Here is a 13,769-nt window from a genome sequence, read left to right on the forward strand (position 1 = left end):
CTCGGTGGTGTTCCTCCAGGAGACCCAGACAACTTCGGCCGACACTGGCGGCTGGAGTGGGGAGACGGGGTTTTCTTCAGTCACTTGTTGGCCACCTCGTGTGGGGTGGCCACCCTGTTCTCCCCGAGCCTGCACCAGGAGATCTTGGAGGACGTTGAGGCGGTGCCAGGCCACCTGTTCCACATCTGGGCCCGAGTGGCAGGGACAGTAGTGAACTTTGTGAACGTGTATGGCCCCATCCTGGACCTGGATGAGGCAGATTTTTTTTCCACCAGGCGGCCGACTACATGGGCACCTTGAGCCCTCGTGAGAGCCTGGTCTTAGGCGGGGACTTCAAAGTCACCCTCGAGGAACAGGACCGCTCACGTAGGCAACGTTGCCAGGCCGCCACGGATGCCCTCAGGGGGATCCTAGAGGAGCACTCCCTGGTGGACACCTGGTGAGTGTCACCCCGAAGGCCCCCCCAGTTCCCACGTACATGCGGGTGGGTGGGGAGCAGGCAAGCCACTCCCGGTTGGACCGGATTTACATCTCGCCCTACGTAGATGCCCGAGCCGTGTCCTCTAGAGTGAGGCCGGCCCCCTTCAGCGATCACCATCTGGTGTGCGCCTGGGTTGTGTTTGGCCCCGGGCGGCGGGTTCAGCCTACTGGAACTTTAACAACAGCCTACTGGAGGACCCAAGCTTCGGAGAGGCCTTCCGGGAGCTCTGGTTGGCCTGGCGCAGGTAGCGGCAGTCTCTTTCCCTTGGCTCGTGGATGGTGGGACAGGGGGAAGGTGCGCATCCGGCTCTTGCCGCAGCTACACCCGGGGGCACACCCGGGAGCGGGAGGCGGCCATAGAGCAGCTCGAGTGGGAAGTGTTGGAGCTGGAGAGGCGCCTGGTCGCCGACCCGCAGGATCTGTCCCTCTGCGGAGAGTGCAGGGAGAGGCGGGAGGAGCTGAGAGCCCTGGAGGACCACCGCGCTCACGGTGCGTTCGTCCGCGCACGAGTCCACCTCCTGCGGGAGATGGACCGGGGCTCCCGCTTTTTCTATGGCCTGGAGAAGCAGAGGGGGGCCAAAAAGCACATCATTTGCCTGTTGGCAGATGATGGCAGCCCCCTCTCGGCCCCGGGAGAGCTGCAAGTTCATGCGAGGGCCTTCTACGGAAGGCTCTTTTCCCGGGAGCCGACCGAGGCGGCAGCCTGCAGTGCACTCGGAGAGGAACTGCCGCAGGTGGGCACGGGCGACTGTGACCGGCTAGAGGCTCCTCTCGCCTTGGCCGAGCTCACGCTCGCCCTCCGTCTCATGCCCGGCAACAAATCGCAGGGACTGGACAGGCTCACCACGGAGTTCTACCAGGCCTTGCCATGGTCAAGGCTGAGGCCAAGTCTTGCGGGGAGCTCCCACTGTCATGCAGGAGGGCGGTTTTGACTCTCCTGCAAAAGAAGGGGGACCTCCGTGACCTCAGGAACTGGCGTCCCGTGTCCCTCCTCTGCACGAACTATAGGTGGTGGCGAAGGTGGTGGCAAAGGCCGTCTCGCTGCACCTGCGGTCAGTGCTGGAGGACATGATCCATCCCGACCAGACGTACACGGTGCAAGGTCGCTCCATCTTCAACAACCTGTACCTAGTGCGGGACCTCCTGGAGCTGGCGCACGGGGAGGGTCCATTGTTCGGCTTCCTCTCCCTCGATCAGGAGAAGGCGTTCGACAGGATGGAGCACGGATATCTCACAAGTACGCTGCGGGCGTTTGGCTTCGGACCGCACTTTGTGCGGGATCTCCAGGTGCTGTATGCCTCTGCGGAGTGCCTGGTTAAGCTCAACTGGTCCCTGATGGAACCCATCCCGTTCAAGCGGGGGGTGCGTCAAGGCTGCCCGGTGTCGGGCCAGCTGTACACGCTAGGCCTGGAGCCCTTCCTGCGCCTCCTGCGGAGGCGGGTGGCCGGGTTGGTGCTGCGGGAACCGGCGCTGCGGCTGGTCCTCTCGGTGTACGCTGACGACGTGCTCCTTGCAGTCCAGGGCCCAGAAGATCTGGAGCGGATGGCAGCCTGCCAGTCAGTTTATTCGGCGGCCTCCTCCACCCGGGTCAACTGGGCCAAGAGCTCTGGGCTGACAGTGGGTGCCGGGTGGCAGGTGGGCTTGCTCCCACCCATGCTCTTGGGCATCGAGTGGAGCATGGGCCCGCTGCTCTACCTGGGGGTCTACCTGAGCCCCACAGATCCCTCCCCCCGCAGAATTGGGCAGATCTAGAGCAAAGGGTGGCGAGGCGGATCAGGGCATGGACGGGGCTGCTGCAGTGCCTGTCCTTCAGGGGCCAGGAGCTGGTGTTGAACCAGTCGGTCCTGTCCATGCTCTGGTACCACTTCAATACCCTCCCCATGCCCCCCGAGGTTCTTGCCAGGTTCCAGAGACGGGCGCTGGGATTTTTCTGGCCAAGACAGCACTAGGTCTCTGTACGGGTGCTGAACCTCCCCTTGAGAGAGGGCGGCAGGGCCTGGTGTGCCTCCGCAGCCAGGTCCTGATGTTCCGCCTGCAGGCCCTGCAGAGGCTGTTGTACAGTGCTGGTAGCCATGCAGCGTGGAGCCTGTTGGGGCGCGCCTTCCTCCACCGCCTCCGGGGGCTCTGATACGACCGGCAGCTCTTCTTCCCCCTCGTGCGGGTGGCGGGCGAGCTGCCAGTCTCTTACCGAGACCTCCTCAAGGCCTGGGGGCTGATCTCTGCCTCCAGGTCCCCTTTGAGGGTGGCCAAGGACGGTGACCTGCTGGCTGAGCCACTGTTTTTCAACTCACAGCTGGCGGTCTCGGCGGCAGCCTCTCCCGAGGCCTCCCTGAAGATGTCCCGGGTAGGAATCGCCCAGATCGGAGACCTCCTGGACGACGACGAGCAAGGATGAGTGGACCCCGTGGCGCTTGCCCGGCGCATGGGCCTGACCATAGGTTGCACAACTTGCTCACGCCTAGTACAGGAGGTGAAAGCCGCACTGCCCGCTGACGTCCTTGCCTACATCGAGCGAGTCGTGCGAGAGGGTGGTCCCTGCCCTCCCAAGTCCCCCAGCCCGGTGGAGTTTCTGGTCGGGCCTGCACAGCAGCGGGCCCCGTTGCACTCCCCCCCGCACCACCTCTGCAGGCTGGGGGACACACTGCCGGCCCGCTTTTCAACGGCCCACCGGCACCAGCTCTACACGCTTGTCCACAGGACTGTCCACCATACCGCCCTCGCATCCCGCCAGGACACCAAATGGCGGGACTACTTCAGCGAGGACATGGCCGATGGTCTTCGGTGGCTCAGCATCTACTCGGAGCTTGTCCCGAGAGCCGCTGGGGACCTAGGCTGGTGGCTCCTTCATAGGGCCGTCGCAAAGGGTGTGTATCCGGCACGGATCGATACGGTCTCCGACGAGTGTCCATTTTGCCGCCAGAGGGAGACGCTGGTGTACCTAGTCATCGAGTGCGCGAGGCTGCAGCCCCTGCACCTCCTCCTCCAGAACTTGCTGCTTAAGTTCTGGCTGCACTATTCCCCGCACCTTTTGGTTCATGCACACCCCATCCGTCGCCCCACCAAGGCCCGGGACCTCCTGGTCAACCTCCTCCTGGCTCTGGCCAAGCTTGTCATCTGGCTATCCAGGCAGGAGGCTCTGGCCAGGAAGGCTCCTGGTCACCTCGGGGCATTTTTCCTTGGTGTCCTTCGTGTCCGTGTCCAAGCAGAGTACCACTGAGCAGTAGCCGCTGGCGAGCTGCCGCAGTTTGTCAGCCAGTGGGCGCTGTCCGGGGTGCTCTGCTCACTGTCCCCTGGGGGAACACTTGTTTTGACCCTTTGAACCTCACTTGCACACCCTGTTTTTCTTTTAGTTGTCCCATGTAATTTTTCTAATGAACCTTGGGAGCCCAGCTGCCCAAGAATGAGTGGCGGCCCCTGAATTGTTTTCATAAGAACTGGAACGTCTGTCTGGAGCAGCTAACTACAGTGCTGGACACCATTTTCAACCGTCGGCTACCTGACCACCGATGGCCCCAAGACTCTGTAGCATACAGTGCTGCAAATTGGAGGACAAATGGTCCGTTGCAACAAGGACATCAAATAGTCCCTTCCAGAGCTCCCCATTGACCTGGCACCAAACTCGGGTTTGGCCCCTCAATACAGCATGGTTCTGCCCTGAAGATTCCTCTGACTGCCCTACTTGAACCAGAGATGGGCATCTAGGGTCCCAAAAAATGTGTCCCCAGAAATCTGTGTGAAAGTTTCCTGGCAATATTGTAGATGTGGCGCCCAGGCCAGCCACTGGGGGCAACCACCAAAAGTGTCCGCCCTCCTGGATCGAAGGGTCGGGCAAAGCATCTTGGCATGACCTCCTATGGATTTCTGGGCGAGGTCAGGCTACGCAATGCTACTGTGGCATGAATATGATTTGGAGCACAAAGTTTGTCTGAATGCTGCTTTACTTTTGTGCTGATGTTTGTAACTAGGCAGCATACTAACAAAGCTGCACACCTTTCCAGCTTGTTCTGCACACACAAACCTACCATGTGCTGATTCTCTTTATGGCTTCAATTATTCTTCTAAGCTGCATTTTATGCAGAGGATCTGAATGTTCTGAAAACTGCTCTTACCATAAATATCTCCCCCTGGAAAAAGAATGTTGGCAAACAGAGAGTTTGGAGGAAGGGGAGTTGGGTAATGGGCATTCACCAAAGGGGATCAGCAATGAACCATGCACCGGGGAGAAGAAAAGGATAAAGGGAGAAGAAAAAGACAAATGGAAAAGAAGTCATTCTTATTTTTGGGAATCAGCAAGGGAATTTTGTTTTGTGAAGCAGGGCAGTAACTACTTGTTATTTACACAGTAGTTACTCATTACAAATGGGGAATAAGCAGGGTACAGTGAGAGGCAATCCCACAGCGAAGCTCTATACCAGTACTGCTCAACCTTCTCCCTTGTTGGTTGGATGAGTGACAGGAGGTTGATCTGGAGGACAGATCTTGTGCGGATTCAGTGTATGGGGTTGTTCCACAGGTGAGATCCAGTGCACCAGATCCAACCCTGTGTGCCAGCATGATTCAGTATGCAGGGCCAAGGCTAAATAATCTGGCGCATGGGGCTCCCCATGGTTTGGAAATTTCGTAGTGGGGGAACGGTAGCAGTGTTAATAGATGTGGCAATTAATGCTGTCACCACTCTACCACTACCAAATTTCTATTCTGTGAGGAGCCTCATGGGCCAGATGACAGGGCCCCATGGACTAATTTTGGCCCATAGGCCAGAGCTTGAGCACCACTGGCTTAGAAAGCTTGAGGGTTTAAATAAATGACTGCTGGCTGCTTTTTATTTGCCTTCTGGTTTCTGATTCTTAAGGTGTCAAGTGACTGAAATATATAATGCTCTTGTGGTGCCATTTTTAATTCTTTGTCCCACTGATTTTTGACAAGCTTTCCATCCTGCACTTGGGAAACCTTTCTTAACAACAATGCCATTGCAACTGTTCAAACTTTTGTTTTTGATGCATCACACTTTTTTTAACAGCAGCAACAACAAAACTGTTAAAATATTCCGTTACTAAAAATTAGAATCTTGTGATCTTATTTTTCCCTTTGAGTTCAACATCTGTTTTTAGTTTTCTCAAGCCTCCGTTTTGTTTTGTTTTTTTGAAGTTCTTTGTGCTGTAAGATGTTTCTGAGTGATGATGTTGCAAGGACTTGTTACCATAACCTGTTCCTGTGCTCACCTTTGTTTTTAACAGCCATGTTGATCTGTAAATGTTTTCCTGCATTAACGGACTTATGAATAGGTGGCTGGACAAACTTGATTGCTGTTGCTGGGAGAACAATACAATCTGAGGGGGAGAACAGAGAGGAAAAACATGAGAGATGCAATGTTTGGATTTCAGTAAGGCGCTTGATCATTCAGAAAAGCTTACACAGAAAACCAGCAAAGACCTTTTGTTCATTTCTATCCTTTGTCGTGTCCTATTGGTGATAGCCCTGATCTTGCAAAGACTTCTGCAAGTATTTTAACTTTTTTGCATGGTAGTTCCATTAGTGCATAATATCAAACATGCATAACCTGTTTTCAGAATAGGGAGGGAGCTACTATTCTGATTTATAAGCAGTGCCATGTGTAAAGTATCACTTGATGTATATTGGTACGCAGTACTAACATGTATTTGTGATTTGGAAATAAAAATTAGAGGTAACTTTCTGAAATTCACAGACCATTCCAAATTACTACAGGAGGCAGATTACAAAGGAGGCAGAAAAATAACAGAAAGGTCAAAAAGGCTTAGAGACAAGCAGAAAATATTTTGAGAGGTACCTCAAAATGAAGATAAATCCATTTGGAAAAAAGGCAATGAAACAGATGGTCTATGAGAGGGTGCTGTTTAGTTAGCTGGGATTACTGGACAGCAAATTAATGTGAGAAGATAGCAAAAAGGTCCATGAAAAGACTTCTTAGGACATGGAGGTGATAAGCACTCTCCTTTTTTTATAGACTCCTGCATAATTGCACTTAGAGGATTAATTTAGTTTGAGTTCTCATCACAAGGAGAACTTGTCTCCCCAACCATAAGGGCTGTTGGACCAGTTGTGGGAGCATGGGCACAACTGCTCAGGATGGCAGTGCAGCATAAAGGTCAAGGCCTTGAGGGTGCAGTGTGTCACCATCACTGACCACAATCATCAGTCAGGGAGTGCCTGCAAGTCCCTGCCCTTTATGCAGCAACTGACAGAAAACCTTGTGGCCCAGGACCCAGGCCATAGCTGTGCTTTTTATAGCAGCATAGGCAGCCTGCCTGAGTCTCCACCCCAGTCTGGCACCCATGACGATGCATCACCATGGCAGGGCTCCTCAGGGCAACAGCAGTCTGTCCCACCGAGCTCCCCCCCTAAAGCCTCCACCGGCAGCTTGGGGAGCCTGGGCCAGTGCCTTCTATGGTGGGGCAGTAGGGGGCGCTCCTGCCTTGAGCCACCCCCCTCACTGCGCCCAAACAACTTCCAGGCTCCGAGTGCCTCCCTGGGGTGCCTCACGTCTGGCCGACCCCTTCCCTGGAGCACACCCGCTAGCCTGGGGTTCCCGCTGCCACCATCCAAGGCTCTGGACTCAATTCTGGCTCTGTGCACCTTGGAAAGCACAGGCCTGATTGTCCACTTGGTAATAGACCCAATACAGGCACTTGGGGCACTTCCCCAAGTCAGGGGCTTAATAGGAAAGTCTCCCTTAATCCACAGACCTAAGGGGCCTCCTCAGCATAATTTAGACCCACCCCTCGATAAGTCTCCCACACCGGTCACAAGGAGAACTTTATTGATTACAGGGGGTAGGGTGAAAACAGGGTAAAAGGTAGAGCAGTATCATAGGAATATCAGAGGGATCCCATACAGCAAACCAGTATGGCTGAGGTAGCCTTTTGATCATGCATCTGAGTTACTGTAAGTTAAATATCTAGTCAAATCTTGAGTAGTTTACTAACACGCATGATCCAGAGGTGGTTGGAGTTTTCCTCTGGAGGCAGGTCACTCTTTGAGCATGCAGTTATGAGGAGAGAGCCTGTTTCAGATGGTGAAGCTCCTCTCCCAGTTTCAGATTCACCTCTATGACCACATGGCTAATAGCTGCCTTCTTCCTGGACCAGGCCTTTAAATAACATTTCTGACCTCAGCAGCCCGGTCCAATAGAAGCTGCCAGTGCTGGCCACTAGCCAACCAATTTAAAAAGCATCACGGGTCACCTGGGCCAATGAGCGGGGGGTTTTCCCTCCCCTCCCCAGGTGACCAGAGAATCCACATCCGAGGCACCAGGTGTTTGTCATGTAGGCAGGGAGGAAGATCCCCTGCCCTGAGGAATTCAACACCAGCCTCTCAGGCTGGCAGAGACAGATTTCTGGAGAGGGACACAGACGGTGGCATTTCTGCCACACCTTCCACAACAGCTCCACAGCCTGTTGTGTGGATAAATAAACCCAGTGCTTTAAATTGGCAGTTGGTTTCCAATATGCTATTTTGTGCAAACTTATGCACCTCTCTCCAGGTTGGCCTCCAACATTTGAATCCTAAAACCTCTGATTCCTATTTTGTCCTCCCTGCTCTGTCCCACTCTGCCCCAAAAATCTGTGTGGCTTGTTCCTTGTGAAGCTGCCAAAGTTTGGCCAGGTGCAGTCCTTTGAGAATGGCACTTTATACAGGCTTATTGAAAGAGTAAATTCACAGCTAGATTCTACAGGAATTCTACCCATACTAAGTATGCTTCAGCACAGTGGTTATCAGCCTTTTTTTCATTTGCAGACTTCTAAAACATTTCAGATAGAGGTGTGGATGCCTTTGGAAGTTTCAAATGGAGGAGTGGACCCTTTTTCTTTTTTGTAAATATGAGTATTCATGTACTTATCAGTCATCGTTTGTGGACCCCTTAGACATAGTCTGTTGACCCCTAAGGTCTGCATACCACAGGTCGAAAACCACTGCTTTGGCCCACTGGTTCCAACCTTTTTGGCAGGTATGCCACAAATTACACCTGCATCCTCCCTAAGCACCACTCAGATCCCTTTCCTCTGCCTGATCCTCTGTTTTCTGCTTCTTGCCCAGGCTGTTGCTCTGTTTTCTGTTCTCTTCCCTGTCTGCCATTGTGCTGCCTGTCCCCTCCCCGGTCTGCCCTGAGCCACACAGACAGCCTCTCCATGCCAATTGTGGCACATGTACCACAGATTGGTCACCCCTGCTTTAGCCCAAGCCTGGCAGGACAACTCTGGGGTGGATCAGGCCCAGGCACTGGATTTGAAACTTGGCAGACTGCTTTGTTGGTGCTCTCAGTGACTCATTTGCAGATGCCCAAGGAATACAGAGGATGAAGCAGCCTGATTCAAATAGAGAGGGACAAGAACTGGGCATTGAGTGAGGAAGGGATGTGGTGAGTACACTCAAAGGAGGAACCAGGGAAAAAGTAAACTTGGACTGGAAGTTGATGGTGGGAGGAACACTCTTGAGACACTGGAAAAATTAGGACAGGCTGGGTAAGGATTGGGGTCTATGGTGGTAGTCATAAGACTGGATCTGGCTGTGTAAAGGGACAGCCTAGGGATAATGAGGTTGGAGAAGTAACTGAGGGGAGCCTAACAATGAGACCACTGAGTAAGGAAGATGATACCAGACTAGGGATGATATAGGACTGATACAGGTCCAGGGGACAACGGGTCAAATTTACAGAGAAAGAGAAAAAGAGTCTCTGTTCCCTAAAGCACACTTTCTTCTAGGACTTGGAATAAATCCCAAGATCCCAAAGACTCACTGTTCTTCTGCCAAGAGCAAAAAATATTTGTGAAACTGACTGGCACAGAATTCTGTTCCCTTTCAGTTTAGCCCGAAGGGGAAAGAAACCTAATGCTGTCATTGAATAATATGTTCGCTTAAGTGTCAGGTTGTGTGGTGAATCTGGATGTACCAACCATATGGGTGTCCTTTTGACACGAAGTAATGGAGCTTCTGACATTTTTTTCACTTTGTCTTGTTTGTTTTTGTTTTAGTTTGTGTTATCAAAAACCTAGAAAATGATATTTTAAAATGTGTTAAGAGCATTATGAAGAATGCAAACTCAAAGACATATGAGAAATGTTAGAATTAAGGTTATCTGTGCCTTCTGTGAGTAACACAGATTCAGAAGTAGGATTCATAGGATATGTCAGTGTGAATGAGCAAAGCCATAGGCAGCCACAGCCATCCCCCTTTTGCCTGCTAGCATCATGCACTGCCCAGGAGATGCAACAAAAGCCTCCATGGCTGCTGGCTTTATGCTCAGGCCTCAACAGTCTCGGCTGCACCAAAAACATCCCCCCCCCACAAGTTCCCCTTCCTCACACACACTTTGAGTGCTCTGATTGAAGCAAGGGCCTACATCTGGGCCTTGGCGTGACATGCCCAACCCCGAAAGGGGTTCGGCATGCCATGCCGAGGCCCCAGCTTTCCAACCTGGAGCCTTGCCACTACCCTGTTTGGTTCTGGGGACCATGGCAGCTTCCATGTGTCATGGTGGGGAAAACAAACAAACAAACAAACAAACAAACACTCCTGAGCCATATTTTCACTCTGGTTTTTTTTTTGTTTGTTTTTTGTTTTTTTCAGCATAAGATCAGGCTCCTGTTACTTTATGGGTGAAGACAGAGAGCCTCAAGGCAGTGAAAGCTGCTTATTATGAGCTGCCAAGGAACAGGTACAGTTATTTAATGCAAGCATTTACCACAGAACTAGCTGTATTGCACGAGCACCATGGGCTAGAGCCTTGCATAGGAGGCAAGTTAAAAGCCAGGATCCTGGGCACATAGCCAGGCTTGAACTTGGAACTCTCTGGTCCCAAAGCCAGCACATTCCCCTCTAGGGCAAACACAAACCAAGTGGCAAAGATCGAAATAGGAAAGTTGGGGCCTCAGTGTGGCATACCAAACGCCTTTTGGGATTTGGCACGCCACGCTGAGGCCCAGATTTAGGCCCTTGCTTCAATCGGAGCTCTTGGAGTGTGTGTGAGGAAGAGGAACTTGTGGGGGCCAAATTGGGGTTGTAATTTTCTTTGTTTTTAGTTTTGGGGTAGCCAAGACTGTTAAGGCCCAAGCAGGAAGAAACCAGCAGCCCTGGAGGCTTTTGTTGTATGTCCTGGTCTCTGCATGATGCTGGCAGGAAAAAAAGGGGGATGTTTGTGGCAGCATATGGCCTCTTCTTGCAGGGCGCAGGCCCTTCCATCAAGGGTTTTTTTATTTATTTATTTATTTATTTATTTTTAAGTGTGGGCCAGAGGTGGGTCCACGTATGTATGTGAGTGTGGTGCTGGGGAGGCAGTGCCATGGGATTGAGCTTGGGTGGGCCTTTGGCCTGCTTGTGTGGCCTCTGAGTGTGTGCTGACTCCAGACTCGCAAACCACACATGAGTAGAGGGTAGTTAAATCACTGGAGATGACATTGGAAAGACCAGCACCTCTGCACTTTTACCTGAGCTGCTACATCCCCTTTTCCCCACTATCCCCCACCGCAGCCTGTCCCTCCCCTGCTGACACCTCCATTTCCATTTTCACTGACTGGCTTTCTTGCCTGCATTTCGGGCAAGGCCAGCCTCTGGCTTCTTTACTATTCCTTCCATCCAGGACTAACTGCAGGTACTTTCTCAGCCTGACAAAGGGGTTTTCAACCCTAAAGCTTCCAAAGACACATTTTTTAAGTATTCCTTTTTTTTTTTTTCTTCATAATACACGTATAGACATAACAACACAAGATAAACCATCATACACCATGAGTAACATCATATGTCCAGCACAACACAACATCTTTACTTCTTGCTGTCAATTCCTTTATAACAAGAAAGGCTTTGTGACAGTTCCATTTACGTAACTTTGATGCTGCTGCTTATGATACTGGTGTTGAGCCAGCTAACTTATTTTACCTGTTGTCACATAAAGTGGAAGACGGGGTGTGAGGCTGAGGAGAGGAGAAGACCTTAGTAGGGCACACTGTCATGTTGTGCAGAGGCCCCAGCACCAGGAAGGGCGCACCTTAACACACACACAATGTCACCCACCCACATTATGAGTTTTGTCTGGGGCCCTGTCAGCAGCTTGGTATGCAGGGCCCCAGACAACAGACTTCCCCAGAGAGACACACACAGCTGGCAGGCTTTGTGTCCTGGCAGGGTCCAGCACTCAGGCCTCCACTAGATTTGACCCCCCTGTGCCCCAAGACAAATGCAGTTGCCCAAGCACCCACCCACATGATGAGTTTTGCCTGTCAGCAGCTTGGAGTGAAGTTCCCCCCAAACCTCTGCACCAATCTTCTTGAAACTTGGTAAGTTTTGTGGCACCATCAGGGGCTAGCACCCCCGCAGTTTTCAACCTGCTATGCCTTAACACACACAGAATCATTTGTGTCTCATGTTTTGCCTGTCAGCAGCTTGGGGTGCAGTTCCCCCCAAACCCCTATACCAATCTTCTTGAAACTTGAATTGCATCCTATTCTGATCTGCCCACTTCCCCCGTCTGTCCAAATCTGCCTGAATTTGCTCCCTGCCCTCCTGTGTGTTTACTTGCCACATAGTTTAGTGTTATCTGCAAATTTGGACAAGGTGCTTTCTACACCTTCATCCAAATTACTGATGAAGATATTAAACAGTACTGGGCCAAGGACAGAACCTTGGGGGACACCACTAACCAGATCCCTCCAGGGAGAAACCACCCCATCCACCACCACTCTCTGGGTGTGTCCCATAAGCCAGTTTTTCACCCACCTTACTGTGAAAAAATCCATATCACAGCTACTCAGTTTGCTCGTAAGGATTGGGTGCAACACTGTGTCAAAAGCCTTTTTTAAAATCTAGGTAAATAATATCTACTTCCACTCCTGCATCTAAGCACTGTGTGACCTGGTCATAAAAAGAGACCAGGTTAGTCAGGCAGGATCTGCCTGCTCTAAACCCAGGATAGTTGCCCCTTACTATTGTGTTACCCACTGGCCCCCTGCAAATGTGATCCTTTATGATTTTTTCTAAGGTCTTGCTGAGAATAGAGGTGAGGCTAACTGACCTATAATTACCTGGGTCCCCCTTCCTCCCCTTCTTGAAGATAGGGACCACGTTAGCCCTTTTCCAGTCCTCTGGAACCTGTTCCAAGTGCCATGAGCGCTCAAACAGCTGTGCCAGTGGTTCTGCTACGTCATCATCCAATTCCTTTAGTACCGTTTGGTGAAGATCTTCGGGCTCTGCTGACTTAAATACGTCCAACCCTTCCAAGTGCCCCTTCACTAGGTTAGTGCTAACTGTTGGTGGATTGGTACTACTCTCACTCCAGACTAAAGACTTATTGGGAAGTGCATTTGATTCTGTGTTCAGAAAAACAGATGCAAATAAATTATTTAAGAGCTCCACTTTTTCCATCCTACCAGTTACAAGTTGCCCTAATCCATTCTGTAGGGACTCTGTTACCCTGCTCCTTCTTCCTGCTCCCTATGTACTTAAAGAAGGATTTTTTGTTATCCTTAATCTTTGTTGCCTATTGTGTGAAACGGGCCACATTCATTTTGGATTTGGCCCAAATCAGGGACAGTGATTTGATTTGTTGATTCAGATCACTGTCTCTGTTTCAACTCGGCTGAATCTGAAGATCTGATGCTGATGCAAAGAATCAGCAATTCAGCCATAGACACAGCTTTAAATGTTTTTTCTACATACCTTGAGGTACCAGGCATGGCTAATGAACACTGAAATGCTGGAGCCGATGGAGCATCCCACAGAAGCACAGCCCCCCGCCCTCACCCGTGTGCCCAGCAGTGAACCCAGAAGTGGACCAGAAGTACTTCCAGTCCACTTCTGGGTCCACTGGGAAGCATGCTGGGGGGGGGGGGGGGCCTGCAACCTTCCAGCTCAGCAATTGGCCATAGGGGAATCCCAGGTGCCCCCCTAGACCCAGGGGGCACCAGTCACTGAGCTAGGGGAGTGCCAGGGGGCCCCTCAGTGCACTTCCCGGTGAACCCAGAAGTGGATTGGAAGTGCTTCTGGTCCACTTCCAGGTTTGCTGCCACGTGTGCTGGGGAGCCCCCCACACTCCTGTGGGATGCTCCATCTGCTCCAGCATCTCATCATTCACAAGCCGCCTGGTACCTTGGTCTATGTAGAAGAAACATTTAAAATTGTGTCGCTGTCCAAATTGCTGAATCTTTCCAAATATCTCTGAATCAATTCAGAGGGTTCCAATTCGATTCAGAGAGATTAAAGGGTCTCTTGACTCAATTCAGATTTGGAGATTCAGCTACCGAGTCAGGCTGAATCTCTGC

This window comes from Alligator mississippiensis, chromosome 14 (genome assembly GCF_030867095.1).
Source record: "Alligator mississippiensis isolate rAllMis1 chromosome 14, rAllMis1, whole genome shotgun sequence".
NCBI lineage: Eukaryota > Metazoa > Chordata > Crocodylia > Alligatoridae > Alligator > Alligator mississippiensis.